Source organism: Anolis sagrei, chromosome 2, assembly GCF_037176765.1.
Source record: "Anolis sagrei isolate rAnoSag1 chromosome 2, rAnoSag1.mat, whole genome shotgun sequence".
Lineage (NCBI taxonomy): Eukaryota > Metazoa > Chordata > Lepidosauria > Squamata > Dactyloidae > Anolis > Anolis sagrei.
Window position 1 is genome coordinate 215,932,011 of NC_090022.1, and position 18,466 is coordinate 215,950,476.

At 38.2% G+C, this 18,466-nt stretch overlaps 1 long non-coding RNA gene across 1 annotated transcript; it reads left to right on the forward strand.

The window, feature by feature from the left end:
• Positions 1 to 1,208: 1,208 nt before the first annotated feature.
• Positions 1,209 to 10,427, forward strand: LOC137096432 (uncharacterized). Its single transcript, XR_010909467.1, has 3 exons — positions 1,209 to 1,305; positions 2,952 to 3,026; positions 10,347 to 10,427. It is a non-coding gene; the product is annotated as an uncharacterized lncRNA (long non-coding RNA).
• The last annotated feature ends 8,039 nt before the right edge of the window (positions 10,428 to 18,466 follow it).

An 18,466-nucleotide genomic window follows, 5' to 3' on the forward strand; every position in this document is an offset into this window, starting at 1 on the left:
GGGTGCATGCTCATCTTTGGAAAAAAGTCTCAGTTTGTTGAAAATGCCCCTTAGTCATAGTTCTCAAAAATAAACAGAGGCAATGAAACTTCAAGAAAATGTTCCATTCCCCCACCCCCCGAAATTTTTTTCAAGAGCATTAAAAAAAATCCAATAAAACAAAGTTCTTTTGGAAAAAGGAATCAACATGGCATCTGAATATTTTTTAAAAATCAAATTGATTTTGCATTTGAAAGTCTGAGGTGTTTATTACATTCTGAGGACAGAAATTGTTTTTTAGCTTACATAGACATGTTAATTATCACCTGAAATATATTCACATTTCAACTCTTAATTGACAACACACAATTATCTATTTTCCTCTAACATCTGATTTCACTGGTACTACAAGGCAATGCAAATAGAGAACTTTGAAGGCAAGTTGCCAGGATCGAAGGGGATTCAACATTAATAAAAATTAAAATTGAACAATCATTTGCATATAGCTTTACTTCCAACTACTGTCTTCTTTTCCTTTCTTTTTTTCTGTGTGGATACTCTTGTATGTTTCTCATTTTTAAAAGCCAAGCTAGAAAAGGTGCTGATATAAAGTCATCTTTTGACCTTGTTTGTCACATTTTTGTATGCACTGAATCTGTCACTCATGGTGTTCAGTAATGACTAGGAGAATACTGAGCTAAGCAAGGAATTGTAGAGAAAAGGGGGGAAATTGTTCAATAGTTCTGTAACACAAGACAGGCAAGGGCAAAGGAGCTAATGTATCAAACAATCCTTGAAATCTGAGCAATGCATGGAGAGGAGGGAAAGAGAAAAGATCTGTGACCTGACAATTAGCAGTGATGGTTGCATAGTGCGGTTTGAATTGAAGCCACTTTTTCATAGAACTCAAACAAATAGCAGTTCTCCCCCATGAACAAAATATATCCCTTTGCTTTTTTCTATATATGAAGTTATTTAACCCAATACTTCTGAAAAAAATTCACACCAGCAGAAATACATTGACATGTAGTGCATAGTCAGAATGACTGCTCATTTTAAGGAATGACATATTTCACAATTTAGAAAGGAGCCTATGAGCTACTTTCCCAAGAATGCATATCCCTAAGAGAAGTGGGAGAAAGTCAACAAAGTTCGGTTTTCTTTCACAAGGCTCCTGTTATGAGAGACTGAGATGAGAACTGTGGCTGTCAGGACTCCACTTAATCCTGTACACTGATTTGACAGTCATGAGGTGCTAAGATGAAGATGGAGAGGAACCTTTTTTTACAAGAATGTTACACCCCAAATATGAAAAACCCAGAGCTGGTGAGCATGAAAATTAAAGGCTGACACTTGCTTCTCTCCTGACAAAATTGTTCTACATATTCAATATTCAAACATAGTAAAAAAGGCACATTTGAGTTCACTGAGATTATGGTTGCAAGAAAAGCTGCATTCAAGTAATGGCTATCAATAATGGTGGGAGATGTTTTCATATGAGATGGCTTCCTATGTGGACCTGACACACAGTGTTGGAGTTGGCAACCTTTGCATGCATATATGATAGTCACTGGTGGTTAGATATAATGCCTCTCCATAGTTTAGGTCCAACATGTTTTTTGTAGCTTCCTGTTTATTTGTGTTTGTTTTAACCCACTCTCTTCCTGCATCATGCAGCCTTTCCTTTGTTTTCTGGAGTCTCATGTGCTCTCACAGTTTTCCTTCTCTCCCTGCTTGTCCTCCATGAACTATGTGTGATAACAGCTCTCTCTGGCTGGAATGCTCTAACCATCTTGATATATGTACATTCAGCACACCACATTTATTGGAGTTTAGAGGCACAGGATCCCCACAAAAGTGGAAAAAACCCAAATTATATATATTTAAAATTACAGTTGATTATTTATCCACAATGCAACTGCAATGCACAATTCTACTGGACGTTGACCATAATAAGAAACTCACTTCACTAATCGGAGCCAGCACGGTGTTTTGAGATTGTTTTAAACAATTTATTTTAAAGTAGATGTAATTGATTTTAGGGTTTGTGTATATTTATACTTATTTTATGTTCCAGCATGCCATATATATGTTGTGCTCTGTCCTGAATTCTCTTTGGGATAAGAAGGGTGGAATATAAATATTTCAAATAAATAAATAAATAAATTGAAGAAAAGGCAGGTAGACCCCCATTTCATCCAAGGACTGAAAAGAGATCCACCAAGGTATTAGATCCCATAGTGATTTTTGTGGCCCATTTAATGTATTTTTAATAGACTTCTTACTGAGTTATCCGGTGAAATGAAATAGCTGCCTTTCTGAAGGAAAGTACCATTGAAGTATGAGTTGAAAATAACCCTCAGTTAAGTACTTGACTTTATGAAGTCCATCAGAAGCACACCTTTATCATGGTATGTCAAAAATAACTAGAAGTGACAGCAGAGTGATAGAGTAGAGGAAGTATATGATTTAATTTACCTGTAGAGAATGTTGCATTGACATATTCCTTTAAATTATTTGATGTTATCTTGATAAGCACATCAGTTTGCTGAATTGCCTTCTCTTTCCCAAATAAACCCATCAATTTGTATTTCTACTAATCAAAAATGCCATAAATCTTATTAGTCTGATCCAAAAATGAAATCCTTCAATCAATTTTGAAAATATATGCCACTGATTTACATCATGCTGTCATCAAACTAATAGTTGTAATGGAAGTTGACCAACTTCACCTCCATCTGAAGTCAACTACTAATACCTTGGTAGCAGGTGAATGAATATAGATTAGGAACATGTCCAGAACTATTCTTGCTATCTACTTGTAGGAAAAGATTACCATGGTGACTTTGCTGATGTGCCCATTTAATTTCAACTTATACTGTCATATACTGACTGTAAAGGTGTTCCTAAATTCTGATAAATTCTGCAGACTGAAAAAAATCTCTGTTATTTGCATAATTCATGTTCAATAGGTACATCTACTTCCTGCATAGAAAGAACTATGACATACCTACAGGCATTAAGAGACAAAAAGCCTTTCCAAAAAGGTAAGTAGTAGCCCTCATTTAGTACATCTATGGATTCTTATTCACGCTTTTGAGAACCAAATCCTCAAAGGGCAGTACCTGGATGGATAAATGAGGCACTTCATGAGAAGATAATTTGACCATTATCTTCTCATGGAGGACAGAGTGGTGCATGCCATGTAGCCCACCCGGAACTCCCTGCCTAAGATTCTATCTCCATGGGAATTGTGTGGTCCTCCATTTGAATTGCCAGTGTGCTATAGTCCAAAATAAGTATAAGCCAGAAAGCTCTTTTAAGGAAAAAAGGTGTTATTTTTATCCAAAAGATGAAAAATTAAATTCTCAGAAATTTCGGGCAGAGGTTCTAAAGAACAGAGGTGGAAATTGTGGCTAACACTCCTGGGAGAGAAGCAGTCCAATGGTATCTGCATGGCCACATTATTCCCACTGCTGATGTAGAGATCAGGAATCAACTGAACAAAAAGGTCTGTGATTCAAGACTAATTCAGCCTGTAACTCACTGAGCAGGGATAGGATAATCCTTAACCCCACGTGTGCTCTTGGAAAACATATTGCAATAAGGAAAATATGTTATATTGCACTTTCATTGCGGCCTTGTTCAGTGAAATGTTGTCCATTCAAAGTAATATATGGGCAGATTGTGGGTCATAAATAAAAGGATTCAGTGCTATTTAGGTTGTACAGTTGTGGCTAAAAAGAAGAATGGACACAACGAGGCTCCTTAACAGAAACCCTGTCTTTAACACACAGGTTCATGCATTGGCCCAACACTTCATTTTTGTGCTGCATAGTAAAATCTAATTACATTTATTTAGGCATATATTTACAAGTCCACATCATCTCCAAAACCATTCCTATGTATATGGAGGGTGATGTGAATAGTCACTATGGAATAAGAGTATTGGATTATGCCCAATAGCATTCAGCCTTTACTGTTCAGTTTGCCAAGACTGAGAATGGAGAGGCAGTGAAGAAAACACAGATGGCAAAATTTGGGTTTCACCCTCACCTCTGCCTTGCCCACATTTAGTTCTCCTATGTGCATGCTAAAAGCTTACATAGGAGTTTAGTGTTCACTGTTTAGTGCAAGCAAATGCCTGCATCACTGCTGAAGAAGTAATATTTTTAAAGTGTATGTTGATCACATATTCTAACCCTAACCCTAACCCCTCTTTTAAAAAATACAAATTTGGTGCAATCTTAATTCCTCTGTCATCCTAGTCTTTCCACTGGTTTTAAATGTCCCAGTTTCTATCTCTTCCGCCCACTTTTCCCTTCCATCTTCAACTTGCTCCAATCACTGCAACTTCAAAATACAAAAAGTGTTTTATGCAAGTTTACTCAGCGGGATAGAGAAGAAAAACATAGCATATTGTTGCTCTTTTTAGTAAGTCTGGGCAAACATGGGCAAAAACTTCTGCAGCTTAAGAGTTTTTCCTCATTAATAACTTCTACCATCTTGATCACACTCTGGTGTTGTTCAGCCACACATGTCCCAGTTTTCATCTTTGCAGTATTGGATGGTATGAGGTCAACAGAATGGCTGCCTCCATCATATTACTGTGAAAGGTAAAATAAAGGATATAACTCTAGATTAAGCTTCATCCAAAAGAACATATAGGATGTACTCTAGATTCATGGCTTGCAGACCCTGCCCAAAATATCTTGTCCTCTGTCTTGAAAATTATGAGACTGGATGTGAGCATAATAAAATGATGCAGTATAGAGAAAAAGGAACACTTCATACAGGTTAAAGGTGCACAACAGTCAGTAGGAACAAAAAGAAATACAGATGAGATAAATAAGACTTGTCATGACATTTACATCAATGGTTTGCCTAATGACTCCAAAAATGCCCACTTATTTGTTGAGGGGAAACCGGTGAAAATTGAGTAATTTTTATTTCAGTGTGAAAGGTAAGCATGTGCTTAAATCCCTTTCACTGAAATGTGGGAGAATTTGAAAAGCATTTAACTTTGCCTGGATTACATGGTAACACTGAAAACCTTTACATGTTTACCTTGGAGAATATCAGTGAGGTTTATTTTTGGATAAACATGCATAGGAAGAATACACTTTTCTTTTCTTTTACTTTTCTGCCTTGCCGAAATAGTGAGTTTCAGCAGGATACGGAAACCAAAGAGTATTTAGTACTGCTCTCATTTTCATTATACACTGCAGTGGTCATGTCCTTTCTTTGTTATGCAAAATAATTCATATCCAAAGGGAATTGTCAGCATCCCCAAATCACAAGGGGTTCAAATTCTTCCTTATCAAGTAAGAACAATGTGATTTAAAGCCTTTGAAGGAAATTCTCAGTACAGCAAGGAAACACTGGGAAATGTTACTTAACTGTTATGCAAGCCCACTGGGGAAAGCAGACTTCTGCTAAGAATAAGTCTTGCCATCTTCTATCCCTCAGACTGTTGAGCATGAGAAAGAGAAAGGGGAAAAGGAAGGAAGGAAAGAAGGAAGGAAGGAAGGAGGGAGGGAGGGAGGGAGGGAGGGAGGAAAGCTTGATGATAAGATGATTTAAGTCTAGATTTTGACACCACACACTTTTAATTCTCCCAATAAGTAATGAAGTACCCTGTGACAAACTTTTCTGTATTATATTTTGCTATACCAAGATGATTGTAATCCTGTTGTTGCTTTCCTTGTGTTAAGAGCCTGCCAAAAATGAGAAACCAACCAGGCATTTCACCCCGTCACTCTTCAGAAGTGAGATGTGACATCCAGCATGTGCTTCTCATACTGAAACAAAACTCTTGTCTTGATTATTAATACCGAAATCCCTTTCATACTATACCTAACCCATTAATTATAGTGACAGCAATTCACCTCCCATTGGATCTCACATAATTAATAATAAAATACAGGAAGTAGATCACGTGGGGAAAACAAAGAAGAATCATTTGCAGTCAAAACAAGGTTTTAGCAGAGATGCAAGAACCATCCCATGAGCCTTTCCCCATCTCAAGTCTTTTCTTTTCTCTGTTTTTCCAGTATGCACCATCAAATGTTCAATCCACCATGTCTCACCCATATCCCTTCATGTTTTGTTTTTTTTAAAAATATCTGGTTTGCGAAAATTGAAAAACAAAACCATGCTAATCAGGATCACTGTGCTATTAGATCCCTAGTGTTGCGTGTTAGTTGACGTTTGCTATGATTGATGGCTTGTGCTGTTTAGAGAACATGTGATCGGGGAACAAAGGTCTAGATTGCTTTGTTTCAGCTGAGCTGTCAATATAGGAATTCTTAATGATTATGACACCGGTGTAATACAACTCAATCCTATGTGAGATACAGACTTTGTCACATAGTTTTATTTCAATTTTTTACAGAGTCCGGAAAAGTTTATAATTCACAAAATATGTTCATTCACATATTTTCAAAGTGGATATATTCGGAAATATTTTATTCATGAAGAATATGACCATTAACTCATGGAGGGTATAGATAGGCATGCCACACAAACCATTCTTTACTTCCTAAACAAACTTATTGCCCTTGTGTGAGGATGCCAGTCTGGAAATAAGACTTAGCTGCCACTTCAATTCACTGGTATATATGGAAATGGATAACAACAACAACAACACTTTATTTACATTCCACCCTTCTCATCCTGAAAGTGATTCAGGGTGGCTCACAGTACACATACATGGCAAAGATTCAATGCCGCTTTGTATAGACAATATACAGACAGAACAGAAGGAGGTGTGTTGTTTCAATGCAATGTCCAGCTGTTTTGGTGCCATGGAAAGTTGGGTTCAAGTACAGCCACAGGGGGTGCTGTCGCTCCATCCCCCATGACAAAAAGCCATCAGGACTTCCTCCTTCCTTTTGGTCTCCCAGCATTTTCTGATCTTTTTTCTTTATGGCATCGTAAAACACCTCCCGTGCTTTTAGAGGTACCTAATTTCTCTAAAGCTGTTTTTGAATTGCTTAGGTAAACAGTGAGCAAGGCTGATCTGTTGGCAGCTCATGCTGACCTGTGGCTTTGAATTTGCAACCTTTCGGTTGATAGATCTTGTAGTTGCTGGTGATTTACCAGCTGTGCTAAACCTCTGGCCCATGTATTATCTCAGAGTGCAAAATGACTTCTACCCCTAGTTCCCAAGACATTTAAAACACACTCACTAAAGAGGCACTAGGCCAGTTCTAATGAACCTTTCTTACCATTGTGCCTTTGGCAGTGTCATGTATAGTAAAAGAAGCAATCCAGATTAGACTCTCTTGATGCGCTGCCATCACAACACAGAATGAAATTGTCAAGTCCACAAAGATAGGCGTTGAAATTGGAGGAAAACAATACAGAACGGCAAATTTAGCTATAAAATATAATTGTTTTCTACATGGATGGAATTGCTTGATAATCTTTTGCAAGCTCTGAAAGGATTGTGAAGCTAAATGTCACTAAGCCGACTCCAAACAGCAGCCCCAAATGCTCTTTCACCACTGCTCGATCACAGCATTAATGAAATCTATGACTAAAACTCCTGTTCCTGGGAGATGTGAAAGTAATTATATGTTCTGCCTGAGCTACTAAGCATTGAAACATTTTGTCTTGGACTTCTGCATTGCATGTCAATTTCTAGTTTGCATCTTTTCCCATCACTATGTGCAACGTGCTTGAGAAATCAATTATTTGAAAACAACAAGACATTCTAACAACAGCTAGAATGCTTGAACATGAGTCAGATACTACAGTTCCCATTGGGCAGTTTAAAAAGGAAGTAAACTCACACTGATTCTGTCATATTTGTCTCTAGAAAAAAACCCCAAATGTAATGATTTTGCTGCTGACTGTGTTGCATTCTAAAGAGCACACTCCTCTGACATATCCACTAAATCTTGGGTGTACAATTGCGTTGTTTTGAGTGCTATACTAATCCACTAGAAATGATGCTACTGCTCATCAGTAGCTTCAAGTGAAATGTGTCTTCAGATCTTAATTAGGCCACTGCAACCAAAATTTGGTTTCAACTGAAACACCTCTGGGGTACAAGATAATGCCACACAGGCCCGTAGCCAGGATTTTGATTTGGGGGGGAGGGGGGTGAGGATCTACCCTAGCAAACCTTTTGTATGATTATCTCAATACCCCCATGCAATCTGGGTAAACCTTGATCCATTTCATGACCCAGGTTTCGGTCAGGGTCCTGATGTTTTTTATGGGAGCCTCCCAATATTGGGAGGACACATATATGTTTGCGCTCTGGGATACTGAAAGATTTGTTTTCTATTGGCCCATTATGGGGGGTTGGGGTTCCCAGGCTCCCCTTCCTGTCATTTTAGGCACTGAAGCTGTTTTACTCTAGAGGAGAGGCACCCAGCCGAAGGCAGGCATGCACATTTTCTGGGCCTGCATATCACACATGAACTTTTTCCAAGGCAAGGAGGCAAGTTTCTTCCTCTAGAACAGGGGTCCACAAACTTTTTAAACAGAGGGCCAGGTCACAGTCCCTCAAACCGTTGGCGGGCCGGAGTATAACTTCAAAAAAAATGAATTAATTTCTTTGCACACTGCATATATTTTATTTGTACTGCAAAAATCACTTAAAAACAATACAATAATTAAAATAGAGACCAATTTTACCAAATATAAACTTCTTATTATTTAAGTGGGAAGTGTGGACCTGCTTTTGGCTGATGAGATAGGATTGTTGTGGTGGTTGTTGTTGTTGTTGTTGTTGTTGTTGTTGTTGTTGTTGTTGTGTGCTTTCAAGTTGTTTCAGACTTAGGTTGACCCTAAGCAAGGCAAGGGCCGGGTAAATGACCTTGAAGGGCCACATCTGGCCCCCGGGCCTTAGTTTGAGGACCCCTGCTCTAGAACAAGCACTTGGCTGCAAGCAGGCGCATGCGCTTTCTTGGTCTGCATTCGTTCCAAGGCAAGGAGGCAAGTTCTGTTTCTTACTCTCCAGAGGAGGTGCTCGGCTGCAGGCAGGCACGGACTTTAAGGACATTTCTTACCTGTTTCTCTACTCTAGGCACACCACACACATACTCTTTCCAAGGCAAGGAGGCAAGAGGTGCTCGGCTGCAGGCAGGCTTGCACACTCTCTGGGCCTGCCACACACACACACACACACACACTTTCCAAGGCAAGGAGGCTGCTCATGAAAAGCAGGCAAGGAGCTAGGATGACTCTTGCTTCTTTTGTGTCAAGCTGATTTTTGTACTGGGAGGGAGCTTCCAGTTACAGATGCAACAAAGGAAAATAGATCTGTGCACAACTCTACTATCCATGATAACACGACTACCATGGAATAGCAACTTCATGCACTTAAACCCTAAATTTAATTTCTGGAATATTTTTTAAATGTTAAAATTACTCATGATCCCATAACTCCTTTGACTTTATTGCCACTTGGGCGTAATCCCCACCCTCTATCCCAATTAGTCCCTTTGCCTACAAACCCATAGAAACGTGTTTCTTCTTCCACTCATTATTTCAAATAGCACAAAATAAAACAGAAAGGTGGAAAAAATGTCACCAGCTGTGCAGGTTTCAATATGTATTTGATTCTACTGCTTATCCAAAGTATCTAAACTGCGTAATTAAAGCTATAACTACAGCCCCCATGTCTCTAAAGAGCCTCCTGCATTTATGATATGGTTAAAGTAAAGAAACCTTCTTCAATATATTAGAAGAGCATTCCTCAGTGTTGATGTGTCATCCAATGAGGGAGGGGACTAGTACACTCCACAACAAACACCCAGTGCAGAATGAAGATTTTCCCCAGACTATTGACTGCATTCCCCCTCCTCTTTGGAGGCTGCAATGATATGGGCATGTAGTCACCCATCCATTTGCTTGCTGTAATTAACCCTCCTGGCATTGCCTGCCAGGGGCCTTGAGCTCTGCATTTATCAGTCCACAACAGAACTAATACATATTTATTGTATTCTAGAAAGCCCACTTCAATTAATAGTGGTGATGTGAAGCAAATGTGTTCCTTAGGCAGGCTTTCTTGCATTAACATCCCTTAATGTGTGAGTTTCATCATTTACAACAGTCAGTGCTCACTGCTGTCACATGGCATATTTAGCAAAATGCATTCATCGCAGATACTGATTAATAATTACATGTGGTCAATGCTTCTCTGCCAAAATAGCTAGGTATTCCCTCCTTCCCCTAGCTTAGCTTTCTCATTTGGCTTTTTGTCTAAAAAAACATTTTTGTTGTTAGTGGTTTTTATTTGTTGTTTGCCTATGGACAATTTTCAGAGGATAGGATGAAAACAGTATTTCATTCGTATGTCAAATATTCCTTCACTTTAGGCATTTACTGTACTGATTTTTTTCAACTGACAGGGAGAAAATAGAGCTAGTGGGCCAAGCTGTTGACAGTTACTCACCCACCGGCATGTAATAATTTTTATTTCCTGTTCTTCATCTGTGCCAATGTGGAAATAATCAATAACAACACCAGCTGCGTGTCCTGTTGTTTTAAACACACTGTACATGGGTCAAAGGAGAGATGGTAAGTTATTTGCAATTCCTGCTGCTTTGGAAAATCAAATGTTATTCCTCATAATATCCAAATCGTTATATTTATTCAATGTACAGCAAGTTTCAAACTGATTGATAATCTTTTGATTTAGAGACCAATGAGACAACCCCATTCCAAAGGGTATTAAACACAGCAAGTAAATTTATTTGAACCTCCATAATATATCTGCATCACTAAAGCCATCATCTTGGTTCCATACATGTCAAGTCCTAGATTTAAGCTGGGCCACCCTGGAGAAAAAAAAAGATTGAATTGATATTTTACATACATACTTTATGCCCAGCTTCTTTACTTCAGTGTAAGAAAGTCTCTCATCTGAAATCTAAAGAACTACTGTGCAATACTGAATTAAATTGACCAGTGCCATATAGAGATGAAATTAAAACAATTGTGACTAAACAACATGTGGTTAAGATGGCAAAAATACTAATGAAGAAGTGAACAGACTCTCAGAGGGGTTGTAGTAATTTGCTTTTGCCTGAGCTTTACTGGAGAGAAGTACTGTACATTCCTCTCTTTTCTCTCCTCTTCTCCCTGGAAGTAGTTTCACTGAGTAAAACTATATGACTCACATTTCAGGAGAGTGACCGTGAAGCAAGAGGAGCGGGATATACATCTTTTAGATGACTGATCTGTATCATTTTTATGCAACAATTTTTATGCTTATATTTTATTTTTATGCTTATATTTTGTTTTGTTTTGTTAATCTTATGGTTATGTTGTTTTTTACTTTGTATGTTTTGTGATGTTACCTGGGAACCGCTCTGAGTCCCCTCGGGGATATGGAGCGGTATATAAATAAAGTTTTATTTTTATTATTATTTATAATCATAGAATCATATGCACTTTAAACTCAGTTTGTAGCCATTGAAGCAATTCAGACAGCTCCTATGAGCTTCAAATACTTGAATTTCAAAGTTCAAAGTTAAAGTGGTTTTGATAGTGCTATAATCCTCTAGTGTGGAAGAACTCCAGTCTGGATATGCATGAAGCATACTAGGACAATCATAAAATGGCTAGGAATGAGTGGGTTGGCTTGCATTCCGGCTATTGTCCAGAGTTTTAAGACAGACATTCAACTATAAGGCTGTTTTGGCTTTTCTTTTCAAAGGAATGCCAAGGGTGTAGTGTTCCTTTAGGTTCTCCAGACTAAGGTTTAGCCTTTCTCTATCTACTCAGAGAAGGAGATAGTTGTCCTTTTGATAATTAATACAGTGCCTTAACTTTTATTTAACAAGTGAACTACCCCCTTCTTTGAGTATAGAGGCAAAAGGCCTTTTTGAGTGGGAAAATGGCAGTGGCCAGGGCAGTTGACTCTGTGGTAGTGCTAGAATTTCCTCCTCTCTACAGAATAATTTTTGACATCCTTGGATCTTATCAAAATCCTTAATTTTGGTTTCAAGACCTGATATCAACCTATACATGAGAGATATATGGTAGGTGTCAATGAACATTGTTTTGTATCTTGATCACAGAGATAAAAGCAACATACAAATCAATATATTGTTGTTTGTTTGTTTGTTTGTTTATGAGGTTTTTATGCCACTCTTCACCTCATTTTCTGTTATTTCAACATAAATAAAACATCAAAATATGTACAATGTAAAACTGAGAAAAGGAGTAAAACAGTAGCCTGGGAAATGACCAAGAAATCTAATGTTTTAAACTTCCGATCAATTTTCAGGTGTATTTCAGATATGGATAAGTAAAAATATCAGATACCCAAGGGCACTTAATACAGTTCTGGACTGTTGTCTTGATGGCAAACTAAGTTCCTTGCTGCATCATGTATGGGATACCCCTGAAAGGGAAGTTTAACATTGAGAACCAATTCTGATGCCAAGGTATGTTTATTTTACATTTTAACATCCTGTGTGCCAGTCTGCATAGCTGTGCTGCCCCTTTACAAATACCATCATAACAATTCAAGTGGTGACTGACAAAAGTAATAAATTAAAGAGAAATGTACACCTGAGTATAATTAAATTAAACGTGGGGAGAGTTGTAGAGATTAATGCCTGCAATCAAAGCATGTGCTTTAATCACCTCAACTGTCATGGTAATTTATGAGCAAAGCTCTTCAACTATCTTTTTTACCTAAACTTTTAAGAGATGTATTTGAAGAAGATAACGTTACTGTACTGGTGGGAGAATCGGAGTACATTTTGATCCATATCTTCTTGTTCCCCTTGAGCTTTAATTGGATATTATTTGAACTCTATATTTGATTTTATAAAAGAGATATGATCCAAATGTACAGGTAGACCCAGGACATTTTGTCATTTGGGACAAAGAAAAGAGGGCACCCATTTCTCATTCTTCACTGAGAATCTGGTTTGCCTGGCAATAGAACCCTAATTTACAATGAAGATGTGCATGGCTTCCCCCACCCCCCACCCCCATGGATCTGGTAACACAGGAGGTTTCCTGTGTTGCCAGATCTATGCCAGCTCCATGGGAGTAAGCCGTGAGCACAATGCACGCTCCTCACTTCCTTCCATGTGATTGACCTGCTGGCCAGTGAGGTGAAATGAAGGCTTCATGCCTCATTCTTAAGAGGAGTGCCACTACCAGGCATGTGACAAGGCCCAGTGTCTGCTATACTAATGCTCCTCAAAGTGGCTGATATTGCCCCCCTGGGATGCGCAGGAACTATCGGGGGGGGGGGGGGAGGGGAGGGCATAATAGCTTGGAGTGCAATTGGGGGGTACTGAATAAAAATAAGGAGACAGAAGAGACCATTTTGAAAAACAATATTTTTTGTTTGTTTGTTTGTTTACGATACTTCTACCTCACCTTTTCCACCCCATACACAATGTACACTTAAATAAATATTAAAATAAAAGTTTAAAATACATTAAAAAATTGAAACATTTAAAAACAATACATTCAGAGATAAACACATAATCCACAAGCATAATCTGGCCCATTCCAATTGTCATTTCACATTGTTCCAAGTCTGTCTGTTGCACAAGTTCTCTAAAGGCTTGGTTACAAAGCCATGTTTTCACTCTCTTGCGGAAGGTCAGAATGGAGGCGGGGTTGATCTAATATCCCTGGGGAGAGAGTTCCACAGCCGAGGGCCTACTACTGAGAAGGCTCCTTTCTTACAGTTTTTTGTGTAATACAGAGTTAAAGTTACAGTGATTACTTTATTCCAAAACAATGCACAAAATGCAAGTTATAGCCAATCAGTGGTCAGGTTTGGTGAGAGCATACATTGGCAGGAATATGTGCGTGTCATGGCTTTTTTATTATATGATATTATAAGGAGGTTACATGTATAAATTCTAATTTAGATTATTTCTGAATCGTGACAATTAGTTAATAATAGTGCAGTTGCAATAAGTATCTAAGCTGTTTAATTCACGCTGCTGACAAAAATAGAACTGAACATTCATCAATTGATAGCAGCACCCCAGGTTCATCCATCTCATTTAGGATTATTGTAGTGTTATTCATATTTTTTATTATGATATTATCCTCATATCTTAATTTTCTGTGTTTAATGCAAATGTTACAATGGTTGATTTTAATAATTTTATAATTTCAAACTTCAAGGTACCTGATTCACAACCTTTCTTTAACATGTTGTAGAATGTAAGTAAAAAAGTACAGATGCATAAAAGAATGCAATTTTTGCACTGCATCTTTCTGTTTGTTGGCTGAAAGAAGGTAGTTTTCTAGGAGAGCACTGAAGATTTTTTTCTGAAAAGGAGGTGGTAGGCCAAATAAGTTTAAGAAACTCTGTGCTAAATTCGCAGTCTAGTTCAGGGAGGGCAAAATGATGCTGTGGTCTACTCTTCTATCCTTCAACAAAGAAGAATAGGCAGATAGTTCAGAAGGAACACCTGGAAATCTACCATTGCAGGTCTCCAAGTATCTGTCATCTGAGGCAAAGATTTCACTCTGGCTATTTGAAGAACTACCCGTATATCTGGGGGAAATCTGCTTTTTTCAAAGCCTAAGAGCCATTTTTTAATCTATACACCAACATATCTGACTGATTTGACTGCTGAACATATTTTAAGAACATGGAACAAATGTATGTGGAGTACAGTGTTAACTCTTTCAAAGTATGTATAGGAATATCAGGAGATCTAGTCTTTTTGCTATCTACTTTGGCTTCTGATTTGTCTCCTATTTCATTCCTAAATATTTCCCTTTTCAAGATAAACATACTTGCATCAACTTCCTTGTAACTCCACTTGATAACATAGAAAGCTTTGTGATTGATACTCATTTCCTGTAACAGAATTCTGTGAAAATGCTTCAGTTGGTATTATTCTGTTTTTGCTCCAAATACTTTAGATATAATAAGCTCAAGTGGTATTCAGATGCCAACATGTAATTAGTTCATCATGCAGTCAACTAAATAATGTTCCTCTTGATTGGTGTTGATAAAAATGAGCCTTTTAAGAATTAAAAGCTCCTCACGTGGGTTAAAATGCTTAGATGATATACATCTATTATAAAGCCTATCTGCCAGTGACAAAATAGCAATTTATGAGAAGGATGCAGTAAGTTGATCAGTTGCTACTATTAGAGAGGGAGAGAATTCAATTCATAGACGTTGGGGGCAGCAGAAAACCCTGGTTGTTCCTTCTAAATCCCTGGGCATTTCCTTTGTTTTGAAAGGAAAATGTGTGTAAAATGGTCTATCTTGATCCTACTAGTGGCTATCTGCCTTAGTGGGCTCCTTAACAATTCCAGTGAGAGATGAGGTGCCCTATTAGATCAGGACAAGTGTAGGCAATCTCCCCCTCCCCTTTCATCTCATCTGCCATCTTCAGTTGTGCTGGAAGCTGCTTTACCATTAACAGTTTAGACCAGGCATCCTCAAATGCAGCCTCCAGCTGTTTGGGCCTCCCAGAAGCCCTAACTGGCTTGTTCATGGTCAAGAATTCTGGGAGTTGAAGACCCAAACAGCTGCAATCAGGTTGCTGACTAGGCAGGTTATAGAGGGTATATAACCTTCTTAATGAAACAGTTTTACTGGCTTTGTATAAACTCAGGCAGAATTGAAAGTTCTGGACATGAAATTGACCCTATACAGCATAGGTGTCCAAGCTTTTTAATCCGAGGGCTAGTTCATCGTCCCTCAGCCTGCATCTACACTGTAGAATTAATGCATTTTGACACTACTCAAACTACCATGTCTCAATGCTATGGAAACATGGGACTGGTAGTTTTACAAGACGTTTAGCTTTGTCTACCCAAGAGTGCTGGTACCTCACCAAACTACAAATCCCAGGATTCCATGACATTGAGCTGTTGCAGTTTAAGTGGACTCTAACTCTATGAATTCTGTGGTGCAGATACGGCCTAAGAGTTAAGTGAGAACTGGAATGTCTTTGGGCTTTCTTTGCTTCAGGTATCAAATATCACATGCTTTTAGTCAGATTTATTTATAGTATCAGGAGTGAACCAAGGGTATAGTTGTAATGTACAGTTGAGAGAAGCCTCCCCACAGAATTGCAACACATCTGGGCATCCCCCGAGAAACATCTTTGTAGATGACGGATTCTCTCACACCAGAAGTGACCAAAAGTGACTTGTAGCATGCACCCAACCAACCAAACCAACCAACAGACCTTTTCAGGATCAACTATGACAATAATCTCAATCAACATTGAAGTAATGTCAGCTGCCAAAGAACAGCTGCTCTATGAACTGTGCCGAGATAAGAACTGTGATGTGATGTGTGTCCAAGAAACACACAGGGATAAACAACAGAAATTACCAAAAGTTCCAGGAATGATCTTAGTGGCAGAAAAACCACATGTGCAGTATAGAAGCACTGTCTTTGTCAAACCAGGCCTTCAAATCAGCAGTGCCCATAGCACCGAAGAAAACAATATCGAGGTTATAACAGTCGAGCTTAATAACATCACAATTACCTCTATGTACAAGCCTCAAATGAAGAGTTTTGTTTTTACTCTCCTGAGAACTTTGATAGGGAAGAGAGGGTGGAGGTAATTGGTGACTTTAAGAGCCATAACCATGTATGGGGCTATGCTCAGGAGGATAAAAATTGAGAGGCTGTCCTCTCCTGCACTGAACTGCACAAACTATCACTTATTCATGGTAGTAAGCTCCCACCCACACAGTAGGAGATGGCACTAAGGATATAACCCAGACCTCCAATTTGTGAGTTACAGCATTGTGCAGCAATGCACTAAATCAGTGGGACCACCATTATCAAATGCATAGCATCAACCAATAGTACGCCAATTGTTCCCAACTATAAGGCATCAGGAAGTTCATTTTAAACAAAGATTCAACTTCAGAAAGGCAGATTGGGCTAAATTCTCAGACATGTTTAGTCAGATGTAGCTTGTGAAAGTTTCCTGCAAGCTCCTTTTGCTATAATTTTCAGCCAGTGATAAGTTCTATGCATTATGAGACTTAAATTTCCAGGCTTTGAGCTTTGCTTTCCACACCATAAACTTTTCATAAAACTAAGCTGTCCTTTGCTGCCTAGGAAACCTTGTTGTATGGAACTGATATTCTAACAAGTAGTGAATATGTCTTATTTTAGGTTCAGGGTTAAAAACTGTACTCAGAATCAAAAATAAAGTTCTCCATTGATAAAGAAGGTTTAAAAATGCTCTTCTCATCCTCAGAATGCCTTTTGGACAGCCTTCCAAAAGACTTATTTGATGTGCAATGTGAATTCTCACCTATTTGGTAATCACTGAAGGTACATTTCTTATGAAAACAATAGCAAATGTTTCACCTGTTGTTTGTGGAAAACAGAATAACCCCACCAGCACCACATATCCAGACTTGCTTCCTTACAGTGCAATCTATATATGTTTACTTAGAAGTCAGCCACATTGACAAACTTCAAAATAGCTGGGTGGAGGGGCAGTCTTATCCTGTGTTTCATTGGTTGCTGTTGCTATTAGTTCTCCTACTGCTACTACAGGTTGAGTATCCCATGTCTGAAATCCCAGAAATCAAAAATCCTACAAAACTGTCCATATGGGTGCCTGAGATAGTGTCAGCTTTTCTCTCCGATGGTTCAAGTTACACAAATTAAAATCAAAATCCAAAAACCAGTCCAGGTCAATTCATTGCCATAAGTTGTGTGATCTTCTTCCATTTGCTGCTCACTGATCACATGCTTGGTCCCATAATCAGGTCTTGATTTTCCTTGTAAAAGACAAGAGGGAGGTGGCCAATTTGATATCTCTAAGGAGGGCATTCCATAGGTGGAACTTTACTTATTAAAAATATCGTGTATAAAATTACTCTGACCCATTTATTTGTATTTTATTTTAAGAGGACTGGATGCATGTTGTATGTTGTATGTTGTGTTTGCACTGTCTATTTTGGTAAGGCCAACTAGCTAATCAATAAAAAATGTTGTTGTTGTTGTGTATGAAATTACACCCACTCTATGTGTATAAAGTGACTGTATTAATTCCATGATTACATCACCTCCAATATGTCTTGTTATGTATGCATACACAAATCCAGGTATGCCAAAAAATTTTAAAAATCCCACATTCAAAACATTTCTGGTCCCAGACATTTTGGATAGTTTTGGAAAAGGAATACTAAAATTTTATTACCTTTTTGACATATCCATGTTTTACATTACTTTTTCTTTAGACTTATTATATCCTTTAATTCTGAGTTACTCAACTTTTTTTTTGGGGGGGGGGGCTGGAAATACCTCCCATGACAAGCAGCATATTAGCTGAACAGCCTAATCCCACTGTTGCATGATAAAGAGCTCTTTGATGGTGAGGTCCAGAAGAAGAAAATTTCATGTTCTTCATTAGGCTTTTTATTGCTGGACTGAGTGAAGTAAAAGAAAATGAGTTCAGTTTGAATGAGAATTATATGCAGTAAAGAGAAGCATTATCCAATGGCTTAACAAGCAAAACGAAATGCTAATGCAGTTCTCAGA